The sequence below is a fragment of the Ostrea edulis genome, chromosome 9, assembly GCF_947568905.1.
Source record: "Ostrea edulis chromosome 9, xbOstEdul1.1, whole genome shotgun sequence".
Taxonomy (NCBI): Eukaryota; Metazoa; Mollusca; class Bivalvia; order Ostreida; family Ostreidae; genus Ostrea; species Ostrea edulis.
Window position 1 is genome coordinate 64,253,343 of NC_079172.1, and position 14,731 is coordinate 64,268,073.

The 14,731-nt window shown below is 34.2% G+C and overlaps 1 protein-coding gene across 2 annotated transcripts in view; it reads right to left on the reverse strand.

Annotated features, from left to right (window-relative positions):
• LOC125659753 (putative ankyrin repeat protein RF_0381) overlaps positions 1-14,731 on the reverse strand; it is a 73,468-nt gene that overhangs the window by 41,059 nt on the left and 17,678 nt on the right. The gene's annotated exons all lie outside the window — the stretch shown is intronic.

Sequence of the window (14,731 nt, forward strand, 5' to 3'; positions counted from 1 at the left end):
TGTACGCTCGTCATGAAAAAGCATCGAATGCGGATGATTATTTACCTGGGTCTACTCGTAATATCTGTAAAGGACCGAAGATGTACGTGTACACTTGTCGAAAATACTCAAAGTAGTAGTAAAACTCCCTTTATTAGCATAATCCATGAAACAAAACGGTACACTCCATTTGTATTCCAACAGTAAACAACATTGTCCATTGTACAGACTGCGGCACACTTAGCCCGCAATCAGGAGAAGTATCGGAGTAGAATATTTACCCTGTATTGTGAATGAATCCTTATACCGTATGATTTGCTTGTCAGAGTATTGCAGATTTATAAATCAGGAAATCTTTTGGGTACATAAATTGTTTGTGCATAGATAATTTGCATATACAACACTGCACGAGTGTATGGAGAGAGAGAGAGAGAGAGAGAGAGAGAGAGAGAGAGAGAGAGAGATTCAAACGATGGTCTTGTAATAATCGCGCTCTTATTAAGACAAATGATATCGTTAATTCAATACATGTATAACAGAACAGTAACTCAATATTCCTCTCATTAATTGATATTACAGATTTATTTGATTCATTTAAAGCACGCAATAATTAAACATTAAACATATCTTTAAATAATGTTATTTTCAATTACTTCATTTTATGCTAATTCGGCGCTTAATAGATCTTATATATCTATGCCATTTTGCTTTATTACATTCTGCGTCGGATGCAAATTGTAGTAATGTAAACTGTAATAATTGAGTTTATCATATGCGTAGTTATCAAGCACATATAATTTTTTTTTATTTAAACATATTTTATTGAGAAACTCAACAGGATTGGGCAACAGGCATATCCTATATATGTAGACCCTCTCCCAAATACAAAGGTCAAAGTACTTAGAATCAAGGGGAGGGGCCAACAGTGTCTGTCCCCCACCTTTGATAACAATATCCACTTTTTTGTTATTTTGTTTGTTTGGTTTTTTCTTATGTTTTCCGCCACACTCAACAATTTTTCAGTTATCTGGTGGCGCCCAGTTTTTGTTGGTGGAAGAGAGAAACCAGATACAATGTACCCGGGAAGAGACCACCGACCTTCCGAAAGTAAATTGGGAAACTTTCTCACTTACCGGCGCGAGCGGGTTTCGAACCCGCGCCGACAGATACAGAAGTGAGAGGCCGTTATTTTGTAATGCTAATGAAAAATATATTGGGTGACAACCCCCTCCCCCCAAAATTGATCCCAGCTTGAAAGTTCTGATATAATAGTAGAAGACACACACCACCACCAATTAAGAAAATGAAGATATTATGAGGCACTCATAGTAGAGGACTCTAACCACCCCATCCCACCCCCAACAATGGAAGAAAATAAAGTGTAGGGGGAAATTATTGAGGCAGTCAAAATAAAAGACTCTTGTAACCCTTCGCCCCCACATTAGGACTTTGAACATCGGATAAAACATCTTGGTTTGTTTGGGTTTTATGTTTTATTTTATTGATGTTTTCGTTCATGTTTTTAATTATTATTTTGAATGGCAAGAAATTTTAAAGAATCCAATTTTCCATTTTTTTCTTCCTGTTGTACCCCCCACCCCATGGAAAATGACGATACATGTCTGGTTATTACATGTACATTTTGCTTTTCAACACATGCATGCATACTAATTGTATGGTGTAGAATTGCACCCTTTATCAAGTTTTACTTCATTTACACAGTGTAAGGAATGGTAAACCAAAATCACAAAACAAAATGCATAAAGGCCAAAATAGTTTTAAGCGTAGGAATTTCATTCACGAATACATAAATACATGTATTCAGAAAAATCGCATGCATGCATTGCAGGACTATAGCATATGTGTGTTTTAACGTTTCTGTAACATGCCATAATGATTATTTTCATTTCGGAGATCTGGCGCAATGGATATATTCTGAAAATAGACATACCGTTGTACGTCGAAATTTCAAATTCAAATGTATCCGATAAGATGTTAGTATTCATAAATTAGTAAAATTCGTGTTGAGGATTTTTTTTTTTTTATATGATACAGTGTCAATCTACTGTAATGCATTAGTAGGATATGCAAAAGGCAAGAGTATCAACATGTTTTAGTATCGATATCTATATGATCACGAAAAAACATTATAATGTATATCCGAATTCATATGCCGATTTAGATATCAATAAAAACAAAGCTGCATAGTTTGGGGGAGGGGGTTCAAATGAGTCTGATGAAATTAAAAGAAGGAACCCCACATTTGCATTCAAACTAGATGTACTTCAAAATGATTTTATTTCTGCTCCGACTGAAAGCATGATTCTAAATTCGGGAACGAATCTTGCATATAAAATAATTAATAGGGGAACACATAAATCCGAGCTCCTTTGGAATTTAATGAAATGCAGATATGCACCTTTCTTTCAACACGAATTGATGTTGTTTCAGGCACGTATACAGGGGGTTGGGGTGGACAGGGAGACTGAGCTGGTCTGCTCTCCCCACTTTTTTGACAATTTACTTTTTTCCGTTATTCTAACATACAAAGTCAGTATTTTCTACATGCACAGTTAAAACTGATATTTTTTTTTTTTTTTTTTTTTGATTTGTAATGAATTCAATTATAAGTATCAACTCCTGTAAGTTTTTAATATATTGTCAATAACAAATTTTTAAATAGCTGAAAATTTTTAATGCTTGTAAGCTTACCATTATATCAGTGATCAATTTTCTTTCCTTCTGTGAAATGATATATTGTACATCGAAGTAGGACAGTCTCTCTCTCTCTCTCTTTCTCTCTCTCTCTCTCTCTCTCGTCCAATCAATGAATATGGACATACACAGACCGTAAATAATTATGTGGTTCCCAAAGAAACAATAAAACTATATTTTCGTTTATACATTTCCTTTTATATGTGTCTTTGTGTAATCAACTGTTTATTATGGATTGCAAATGTAATACCCGAATTTTTCAACAGATGTATATTTTCGATCATTATTCCCTTATTTGTATATCCAAGTTTGTATATGATCATCGATAAATTTTGAATTGAGCACGCAATATATCCAACCAGATGTTCAGTGTATATGATTAGATTCCCGATTTCTATAAACTGCAAAACCTCGACCAGACAAGCATTCAATACAGGAAGATTTTTCGACTCTGACATCTCCCCCGATTGAATACACCCTATTTGGCACGGGTGAAGTGTGTCGAAGTCTGTATAATGGAATGACAACTTGTTGTAAAGTTCTAACGATATACAAATGGAGTTTATCATTTTGTTTCGTGGATTTATCAGAATAAAGAGAATCTAATATTTTCGGTAAGTGCACATCTCCGATACCTGTTGAATAGACGTCCGTATTTGATACGAGTTTTTTTGGCGAATATGCCACGTGCATTACATATTATGTATATGGCATGGACCTGTATTTTGCAAGAATTGATATAAATAATATATTTTATGCTCTTTGCTTATTCCATTCTATCAGTATGTAATTGGCAAATGATTTCTCCGCATTTATTTCATAAGAAACTGCAAATACTTGCATGCACTTGCAAGTATGCAAGAAAAGCTTCTTTTTTTTCGCATTTTTTCTAAATTATCTAAACTTTTGGAATGTTGCATTGGTATACAATAAATATTTTGTAATTTTGAGCAAAGCATGTTATCAAACACAGTCATAAAAAATATTTGGCTTTGTCATAAATCTCCTGCATAAGTCAGGTAAACAAAATAAATATATGAAATAAAAGAGTTGGGCAAGCACGGACCCCTGGTTATACCATATGTCGGATCAGGTGTCTAGGAGGAGCAAGCATTCCATGTCTATCAGGCACACCCACCGTGAACATAAACTATGACGGAAGAGATTTAACCCCAACACAGGATTGATTTGCAAACAATATCATTAAAACAACATTAAATTGTACGAAATTATTACTTGAATGAAAATTTTGATGCCCCTGTAACATCGACGTATTGTTTGAGTACTTGCTTAAGCATATTTAGAATTTAGTGCAGTTGGAGCTGATGCACTATTTAGCGTAATCAGTATTTAGTGCTTCTTGTATGTATAACAAAGAATAGATATAGAAATTCATATTTAGCACAACCTTCAATTAGCGCTCTGGTATTATCATCAAAGCCGCTAAAATTTTAATAACACTAAAATAAGTACACATACAACAATTGTCAGTGTTTTGTCTCTGGTTATAAATTCATCATAAGCAGAAAATCTTGCCGTGTATTGAATCAGTTGAGAAACATAAACACAATAGTCCATATGTAAGGGATGATGGAATATTAATGCATAAACATGATATGGGAATTTGATGATGGGGAAGTTAAAGTTGTCCCATCTCTCATAAAGTCGTGTTGTTAGTTTTCCGTTAACATCTATATATCTCACTTAAAGCGAATATTAACGAGATTGATAATTTAAAAAAAAAACATCGTAGATGTATCAAAACGTCGAGTTGAAGATTAAAGTGGAATAGACCCTCTTCTCATGTGAAGGATTTTTTCTTTGATAAAATCTACCTTATAACAGAAAAAAAAAATAATTATGAAACAAAATCATTGCCCAGTTTAAAATGCTATCCAAACAAGATCTCCAAACACGCAGCTATTATCAATGAAGAACTCTGGAACTCTACCATCTTTTTTCATGTTAACTTTAGGGATTGTGTATACTCACCCATGTGTATAAAACATTCTATGAATAACGAATCACAATTAATATATATCTTCAAGTTCCCTCGTGTTTTGTGATTTCTATTTGACTGAAAATCTTAAGAATTTTTTATAATCCACATGCATGGTACACCACTTTTCACACATCGTATGAAGTTTGTCAGAAGAGTTCTTTTGGGGTTCTTATGTAATTACATTATCAAATCTATGTCAAAATTTCATTTGTTATCAAAATTTTAACAATCAAAATCTTGAATGAAAAATTTAAATTCCATGTATTGTCACGATGATAACGTACACCTTGTTTATAATCGGTCAAATAATATATTGTATGTTATCATTAATGCGCTTTCAATTCATTTCAGTGGTACATATCAATGTCTCCATATGCTATGTCCATAATCAAAGTCTTTAGTGGAAGTAGTAGTAGTAGTAGTAGTTGTTGTTGTTGTTTTTCATGTTGCACTAATAGTAGAATTAGTAGGTATTCATTGTAGTAGTAGTAGTAGTAGTAGTAGTAGTAGTTGTTGTTGTTGTTGTTGTTGTTTTTCATGTTGCACTAATAGTAGAATTAGTAGGTAATCATTGTAGTAGTATACACTTTCTAAAACAGTAAAGTCTATGTGACCTAATATCCTCATCAATATGTTTAGGTCACCTGACCCAATGCAATTGGTCAGCATCTGTCGTTGTGCACCGTGCGTGAACGCTTGACCATTCTTAACTTCTTCCTGATAACTGCCATTTATCTTCTTTTTTTTTTTTAAATTTGGTATGAAGTATCTACGGGACAAGAGGGTACATGTATAAAGTATAAATTTCAGGACTTCTCCACCCCCGGGATCTTAAGGATGGAGCAAACATTGACCAATGTTAAAAAACCTTCCTTACATCTGCAAGAAAAACTGAAAACATAGATTTGGTCATGTAGAGCTGGAAGGCCTCTACCGAAATTTAAATTTCATGATATCCGGGATAGACGTTCTGACTCCAGGACGGGGCCAAACTGGGTACTAGTATTTAGTGTTTATATGTAAACCATTTAAATAGCATATATCTTCTTCAATGCTATGCTGTGGGCCTCTTGTTAAATATTTTAAATGAAATAATTCCAGTTCCATCCCCACCAAGCTCTGTTTTTATATGTCAATAATTAAACGATTAATCGGAGACTGGGACAAGACTTATGGCTTTCATAACGTACTAGGATTAATTTTCAATATTTACGTACTTCATATTGGATAGAATGAATAGATATAAAAATCAACGGGGTTCGAATTCACTACTACCTAACATGGCTATTTCTACAGACGAAATATGAGTTTTCGGTTCACATGCGGCTTTAATAAATGTTTGGACAGAAATATATTGGGAAAATATGGTAGGAATTTTCTTTATATTATGATGCAAGAATACAACGACCTGCGCCGTAAATCGAAGGTTCTTATAAGGTGTGGATTTGTAGCTCTCTGGTATGTCCAAATATTTCCCCCAGAGATCTACAGATGTGCATTAATGCAGATGTACATGTAATTCCGAATTGTAGGTACGTTCATGTTCTGTGTTGTACCTGTGTGTGTTTGATTGAATAAAGCTGTATAAGAACTTCATACATTTTATGATAAAATAAAAGGCAAAACTCCTGCATAATAAACTTGCATTCGATTTATCATGTTGCTATGATTTTTTTGTCAAGTTTAAACAATGAATCAAGGTATCTGTGCAAGATGAAATTTTATACCCAGGTATGCATGCATAAATGAAATGAATCAATAGCCTTGTGTTTTTATATTTTGACAACTTCTTTAACAGGCCTACTGTAATAGTATTGTACAGTGTAACGTGCAGTGATCTGAATACGCACGCCGTTGCTTAGAGAGAGACTCTACCATATCACTCGAAAAGCTAGCTCAGTAGCGATGCAGTAAAAATTCCCTACATACTGTCTGCTACACATTCCCCGCTCAGGGAAGCGTCATCCCGAAGCTTAGCTTTGGTCTTCTCTGATTTTTGGCACCTCTTCAGCAAAATCATCTGCCGTTCACGATGATAACCGCCGTCGTCCCAGGACGAAACCACGTGCGTGCATGGGCACAATGTTCCAGAGTTCCAAACATACTCTACGTGAAGCAAGCCTCTAGTTCAAGAGCGAGGCAGAAGTTCCCTTTATACTGTCTAACAATTTGACGCCTGTTAGGTTTTAAACAACCTGAACTTTTTTCATTTATCTGACAATTATCAAAAAATAAAAACAATTCATTTCATTTTTGCATGCATACATACATTGTAGGTGTAAAATCTTAACTCGCACAGAATACATTGATTCATGTTACAAAAAATCATAGCGACATGATAAATCGAATGTACATATAAGTTTATTATGCAGGAACTTTGCGTTTTCTTTTGCAAGGTGAAGATAACGAACAGTGATCAATGTCATAACTCCTACAAGCAATACAAAATAGACAGCTGGGCAAATTTGTCATAAAATGTATGAAGTTGTTATACAGCTTCATTCAATCAAACACACACAGATACAACACAGTGCATGCTAAGCGTACCGACAATTCGGAATTACATGTACATCTGCCCTAATGCAGATCTGTAGCTCTCTTGGAAAATATTTCGTCATACAAGAGAGCTATAGATCCATCCCTTATACGAACCTTCGATTTACGGCGCAGGTCGCAGTATTCTTGCATCATACTATCAAAATATTCCTAGCATATTTTCTCAGTACAGTTTGTCCAAACATGTATCACATCCCCATGTGAATCAAAAACTCAACTTCAAATGATTTCGTTTTTAAAGATAGCCATGTTACGTAGCAGTCAATTCGAACCCCGTTGGTTTTTATATCTATTCATTCTATCCAATATGAAGTACGTATTCGGTCTTCATTTATAATGAACACGAATATTGGACGTAAGTATTGAAAAGTAATCCTAGTACGTTATGAAAGCCATCAGTCTGGTCCCCGTCCCCGATTAATCTTTTCAATACTAACATATAACAAGAGGCCCATGGGCCACATTGCTCACCTGAGTCACCTTGGCCCATATCTGAAGACTTTCCATATATATTTGCATGTAAAACCTTGGTCCCTATTATGGCCCAAACTACCCTTTGCAAACTTGAATCTACACTATGTCAGAAAGCTTTCATGTAAATGTCAACTTCTTTGGCCCAATGGTTCTTTTAAAGCTTTTTTCTATATTTGTATGTAAAACTTTGAACCCCCCCCCACTTGTGGCCCCATCCTACCCCCCGGGGACCATGATTTGAACAAACTTGAATCTGCACTATGTCAGAAAGTTTTCTTGTATATATCAGCTTTTCTGACTCAGTGGTTATTGAGAAAAAGATTTTAACTATATATTTGTATGTAAAACTTTGATCCCCCTTGTGGCCCCATCCTACCCCCGGAGCTCATCATTTGAACAAACTTGAATCTGCACTATGTCAGAAAGTTTTCATGTAAAAATCAGCTTTTCTGGCTCAGTGGTTCTTGAGAAGAAGATTTTTCATATATATTTGTATGTAAAACTTTGATCCCGTATTGTGGCCCCATCCAACCCCCGGAGCCCATGACTTGAACAAACTTGAATCTGCATTATGTCAGGAAGCTTTCATGTAAATCTCAGCTTTTCTGGCTTAGTGATTCTTGAGAAGAAGATTTTTAAAGTTTTTCCCTATATATTTATGTGTAAAACTTTGATCCCCCCTTGGGGCCCCATCCTATCCCCGGGGGCCATGATTTGAACAAACTTGAATCTGCACTATGTCAGGAAGTTTTCATGTAAAAATCAGCTTTTCTGACTCAGTGGTTCTTGAGAAGAAGATTTTTAAAGATTTTTCCTATATATTTGTATGTAAAACTTTGATCCCCTATTGTGGCCCCATCCAACCCCAGGGGACCATGATTTGAACAAACTTGAATCTGTATTATGTCAGGAAGCTTTCATGTAAATCTCAGCTTTTCTGACTTAGTGGTTCTTGAGAAGAAGATTTTTAAAGTTTTTCCCTATATATTTGTGTGTAAAACTTTGATCCCCCCTTGGGGTCCCATCCTATCCCCGGGGGCCATGATTTGAACAAACTTGAATCTGCACTATGTCAGGAAGTTTTCATGTAAAAATCAGCTTTTCTGACTCAGTGGTTCTTGAGAAGAAGATTTTTAAAGATTTTTCCTATATATTTGTATGTAAAACTTTGATCCCCTATTGTGGCCCCATCCAACCCCAGGGGACCATGATTTGAACAAACTTGAATCTGTATTATGTCAGGAAGCTTTCATGTAAATCTCAGCTTTTCTGGCTTAGTGGTTCTTGAGAAGAAGATTTTTAAAGTTTTTCCCTATATATTTGTGTGTAAAACTTTGATCCCCCCTTGGGTCCCCATCTTATCCCCGTGGGCCATGATTTGAACAAACTTGAATCTGCACTATGTCAGAAAGTTTCCATGTAAAAATCAGCTTTTCTGGCTTAGTGGTTCTTGAGAAGAAGATTTTTAAAGTTTTTCCCTATATATTTGTATGTAAAACTTTGATCCCCCCTTGTGGCCCCATCCTACCACCGGGGGCCATGATTTGAACAAACTTGAATCTGCAATATGTCAGAAAGCTTTCAGGTAAATTTCAGCTCTTCTGGCCCAGTGGTTCTTGAGAAGAAGATTTTTAAATGACCCCACCCTATTTTTGCATTTTTGTGATTATCTCCCCTTTGAAAGGGACATGGCCCTTCATTTGAACAAACTTGAAAGCCCTTCACCCAAGGATGCTTTTGGCCAAGTTAGGTTGAAATTGGCCCAGTGGTTCTGGAGAAGAAGTCGAAAATGTGAAAAGTTTACAGACAGACGGACAGACGGACGGACAGACAGACGGACAGACAGACAGACGGACGCCGGACAAAATGTGATCAGAATAGCTCACTTGCACCTTCGGTTCAGGTGAGCTAAAAACAGAACTTAGCAGGGATGAAACTGGAATGATTTCATTTAAAATATTTAACTAACAAGAGGCCCATGGCATAGCATTAAGGATGGAAACTTGTAAGCGTTTTTTAACGTAAGTGGATCTCCATAGTTTGAGTGACGTAAAATTTTGGAGAATAAACAATTAATAAATGATTATATTGAAATAGAAATAACAAATTTGAATCATTTACTAGCAAAAAACAGTAAATCTCGAATATAGCGAACACGGATATAGCGAAATTACGGCTATAGCGAAGTGAAAACGATTTCCCCGGCAAATTCTTTATATATTCTATATAAAAATCTGCGTCTATAACGAACACGGATATAACGAATTTACGGATATAACGAAGTAAATTCCTATTCCCCTTGAATTAAAAATGAACATAAAAATCACCTTTTATAACGAATTTATTTTTTTCATTTTAAACTCTTTATGATTTTTAACAATCATTTTCCATGGACATAAAGGATCCACACTTATTACAAAATTTATGTTTGTATTTTTTCAAAAAAGGTTGTTAACGCAAAACAATACTTACACATACGTTTAGGAAATATATTGTCGGTATTGTTTACTATTCTCGTTAATTAAATTTGAAGTTTGAATGCATTTATTTTATCGTACACTCCTTTATTTGTGTAAAGCAACAAGTAAATGTCAATTGCAATAGACTGTACATGTATGTATTGCGCAAACTTTTGATGACATTTCTCTCTCGACATGTTCTTGCATGACTTAATAATCCATCAAGATAAATTATCATGTATAAATCAACGTGTATATTTCTTGTATAAAAATATTTCTTCTCGAAAATATATAGGCTTAATTTCTTTTAAAGACAGTACAAACGCAAGTATATCGATTGCTGCTTTCGTTATATTTGAATTATGTATTCGCTATAAACGTATAGCGAATTATGCTTATAGCGAATTTTTATAGAGGGTCCCCAGAAATTCGCTATATCAGAGTTTTACTGTACATTGAATTTTCATTGCTTCGATAAACGCACGAAAAAACTTACGACAACCATCTTACAATGTAGCTCTTGCGAATGTAAACAACATGGAGAAATCAAGGCGGCGAGGACAGTTTGTGAAGTCTGTTACCGCAAATAGATACAACATTGTCGCCAAAATCCAGCGAAAAAGATGGGAGAAAAGGCATTGTTCTTTTACAGCATGATTATGCAATTTCCTCCGATAAAGACAACAATAGCACCGTTCCACAAATGGCACTCGCAGACGACATGTCAAATGGCAATAATACATAATACTGCATGTTGCACACGAAGAAAATGTAAGTGAAATGTACACCATCTGACTGATCTGTTCTTTTGGAAATAGTAAATCTTTAATTATAATCGTCCGTAAGGTCACTAGAACTTATATATATATTCTATAAAATCGTAGGCTTGCAAAATGCATGTGTACACATGTACATGTATGTAGCTTGTACGTCATAACTCTTTACTACATGTAGTCAGTGAACGTACACGCACATTCACATGAATTTTTAATGCTCGGGTAAACTGACGTAATTATGTATCAACCAAATTAAACATCGTCAATGAAACGATGATAAAGACGTGCATTAAAGATGCAAATTTTCTCAAAACACCATTCTAGTCCTTATGTGTTATAAAGAGAACAAGTATGGTGTCCCAGTCAGGTCCAAAATTAGTAAATCATCTGATGTGGATTTTTTTTTAATTGACTCTTATTAAAAGTAATATTGTTGATCATTACCATTAAAAGCCCCTTTTTAAATGTGTTTATATTTAAGGAGAAAAAGTATGGTGTCCCAGTCAGGTCTAAAATTAGTAAATCATAATGTATGGTGTAGATTTTCAAAAAAAAAAAAATCTTAATTGCTCTTATTGAATGGATTGGGGTTGATCATGAACAAATTACAGAAGTCTTTATTTTATTTTATTTTATTAAATAAGTGATAGTTTTGAGAATCAATTATTTTTAACTATTATAAATATTTTTTGAGATGTAAAAATACATTCATGAAACGTCTTAATGAATGGGTAGAATATTTCTCTCTATGGTGAACTGATCAGATGTGTCCAATGTCTACTTTTTTGGATGTGCTAAATTATTGTAGTAAGTACAATAAGCATTTAGATGCTCATAAGTATTCAATGTTTTATTACAAATTGCAAAATAAAAAAACCAAAAAAAAAACAACAAAAAAAACAAAACAATGAGAACATATGCATGTTTAAATTATTGAACTGCATTTTTCACAAGGTGTATGAAAACTCTAGGGTAAATTCACAGTGGAGAACTGGCAGAAGAGTTAATTTCCAAATGAAACCCCTTGATACATTTCTTTTATTAAAAATGTAGACTTCTCATCACAACATTTCATTAAATATAGATAACCATGACGATCATAATTTTAGAAAACAATAAACAGTTGTGATGGAGATGTGAGAAGGAGAAAATTTCAAGTGTGAGATTGCATTTGATGAGACTGATAAGACAATGTACCAGAGCCAACTGTCAAACAGCACTCGATCCAGCCAGCAACATTTTCCTCTAATACCCCACTTGTATTCTTTGACTTGGAATCAACAGGATTAGGTTTGTTACTTTTTACTACTTGCCCACTGCCCAATATTTAAATTGATTGTTTAGTTGAGAAAAGAAGTTCTTAAATGATTGTGTTATATTTTGGTGTTAATTGAACTTAATTCATTTTCCAGCTAGAGATTCTCATATTACACATTTAGCTGCCGTGTGTGGTGAAGAAAAGTTTTCCACCTATACTTTTTCAAAATTACCTATCACAGCAAAAGCCTCGGGAATCACAGGAATCAAAATTGTGAATGGAAATATGTTTAGCAAAAATGTAGAAGTCAATCCTTTTAAAATTTCCGCAGGAATGGATGCTCTGTTTAATTTTTGTTTCAAAATTTCAAACTAAAGTAATTCTGCATTTACAATAGCAATGTATGAATGTCAACAATATGAATTTTTATTGTATACTATGAATCAATTTAACATGTTCTGTTTATGAGAGAGAGAGAGAGAGAGAGAGAGAGAGAGAGAGAGAGCATTGCAAGAATTGGAAAGTAACTGCAAAAAATATGTGCAAACTGCAACAGTATTGATGTACACGGTGGTGATATTGTTCTCTGAATTTTAATACAAATGTACCAGATGAAATTATCCTATTAAATTTCCATTTTCATTTCAAATGAAAATGATTGACTTTCAACACAATGTGTTTTTATTCATTAAAATGCATCAAACTAAGTTATGATTAAAAGTAAGTTTTAAAAGAACTGTATTTTAGCTTTAAAGGACACATCGCATGTTTTTAAACTTTTTAATTTTTTCAGCAAAATTAATTCATTTCATGCCTAAAACTACTTTACTTGTGTTTTAAATGAAACAGTTTGCGTAGTTTTCGAGTTTGAAAGCGATGAAATTCAAATCTTGCGATATGCATATTTTCTTCGATATTTTACGCGCCCATTATCTGTGACGTCATATGCGACCTCGAGCGAGAAGATTTGAAAACAGTTGATAGCCATTTCATAAACAGATTAGATTTAATTGACAAACAAACAATTATCACATTAACAGCTTGTAAATAACACTGCATTAGGGTGTTTTGTGCCGTTTAAGGGTGTACTTGCTGTCAGTAGAGAGGATTTGGACTGTGTTTTTATCAATTTTCGAAGGAAGGTATGAGGGACAAGACGTGAATATTTTTTGTCGGCTCAACGACTTTGCCATAAAAACCCCCAGTAGAATTTGTCCCTGTACTTTTTCTAACAAGCACTTGGACAAATACGTAGATAAACTGCGAGAAAGTGGTTCTATCGAAGCTACGCACTGTAACATATAGGCCTACGGCATATGCTTTCCGTTCTGCTCTCGAATTCAATACACACTCGCACCAACTGACCTTCACCTTGTAACAACATAAGCAGAACTTTGCTAGCAGTGTCTACCAACTGGTAGTTTTAAAAAAGAAATTTAAAGATAAAAGATAATTGGACTTTCAATTATAAATAATAAAATATAATATTTCCCGACTTTGAATTGAATTATAATGCTTTCATTTTTTTTTTAAGGAACGCGTATGTGTTTACAACAACAGCACGCCGCGCTCCCACTTCCTACGTAACAACGTGTTGATAACAAAAAATAATGATTAGGCCTAATAAAATTGCTTTAATAAAATAATTTAAAAGTATTGTGATTTTCACAATAAGTTTGATCATTATTATTTTTTTTTTCTTTTTCGAAATGCACCCGTGACAGTAGGCCTGGTTGTCAATGATACATAATCGTATCATAATTTAGGCCTATCTAACTTCTCCAAAAATAAATTTAATAATAATTGCACTGTTTATTTTAGAAAAGCAACAACGCTAATTACAGTTGTTTACAGAAATGGCATTACCAAATTGTGTTTAAACAGGGATCCGATGTAAACATTATTTACTCGCAAATTTATGCAGATTTCATACTCGCTTTTCTCGCTACATTTGGGTCGCTATTTGTATGCACTGGTGGCTAAAAGATATAAGACTCTGGAAATTTGTCAACATCGAAATAAATGTTATCCATGGTAAATAAATTAGGCCCCTAAAACCCGAGTTTTAAAAATATTTAACACTACTTTTACAACAAGTTGATCGACGAAGGTCGCATATGACGTCACTGTACCACGTGACTACCTATCTAATTAACTAGGCTTTTTGAAATCGGGGCTTAGATTTAAGTCCGTATTGTGGCTAATTATCGCAATACTTCAGCGAACGAACTATTACAATTAATTTCTATAAGCATAAGGAAGACAAAATGCATATAATTCTGTATACTTTGAAAACACGAGATGTGTCCTTTAAGAAAAGATGATGGAGAAAATTCGGATTAGACTGCTTGAAAACTCTAGTTCACGAAAGCAACTAGTATGTGATTGTTGCTTTAAAAAATCTTATTTTTCAAAGCATCATAGCAAATTATGAATGATAATTAAATAATCCTTAAGGAAAGGCCGTGCTTTTACGTATCCGGTTTTAAATTTTAAACACCGACTAGAAAGC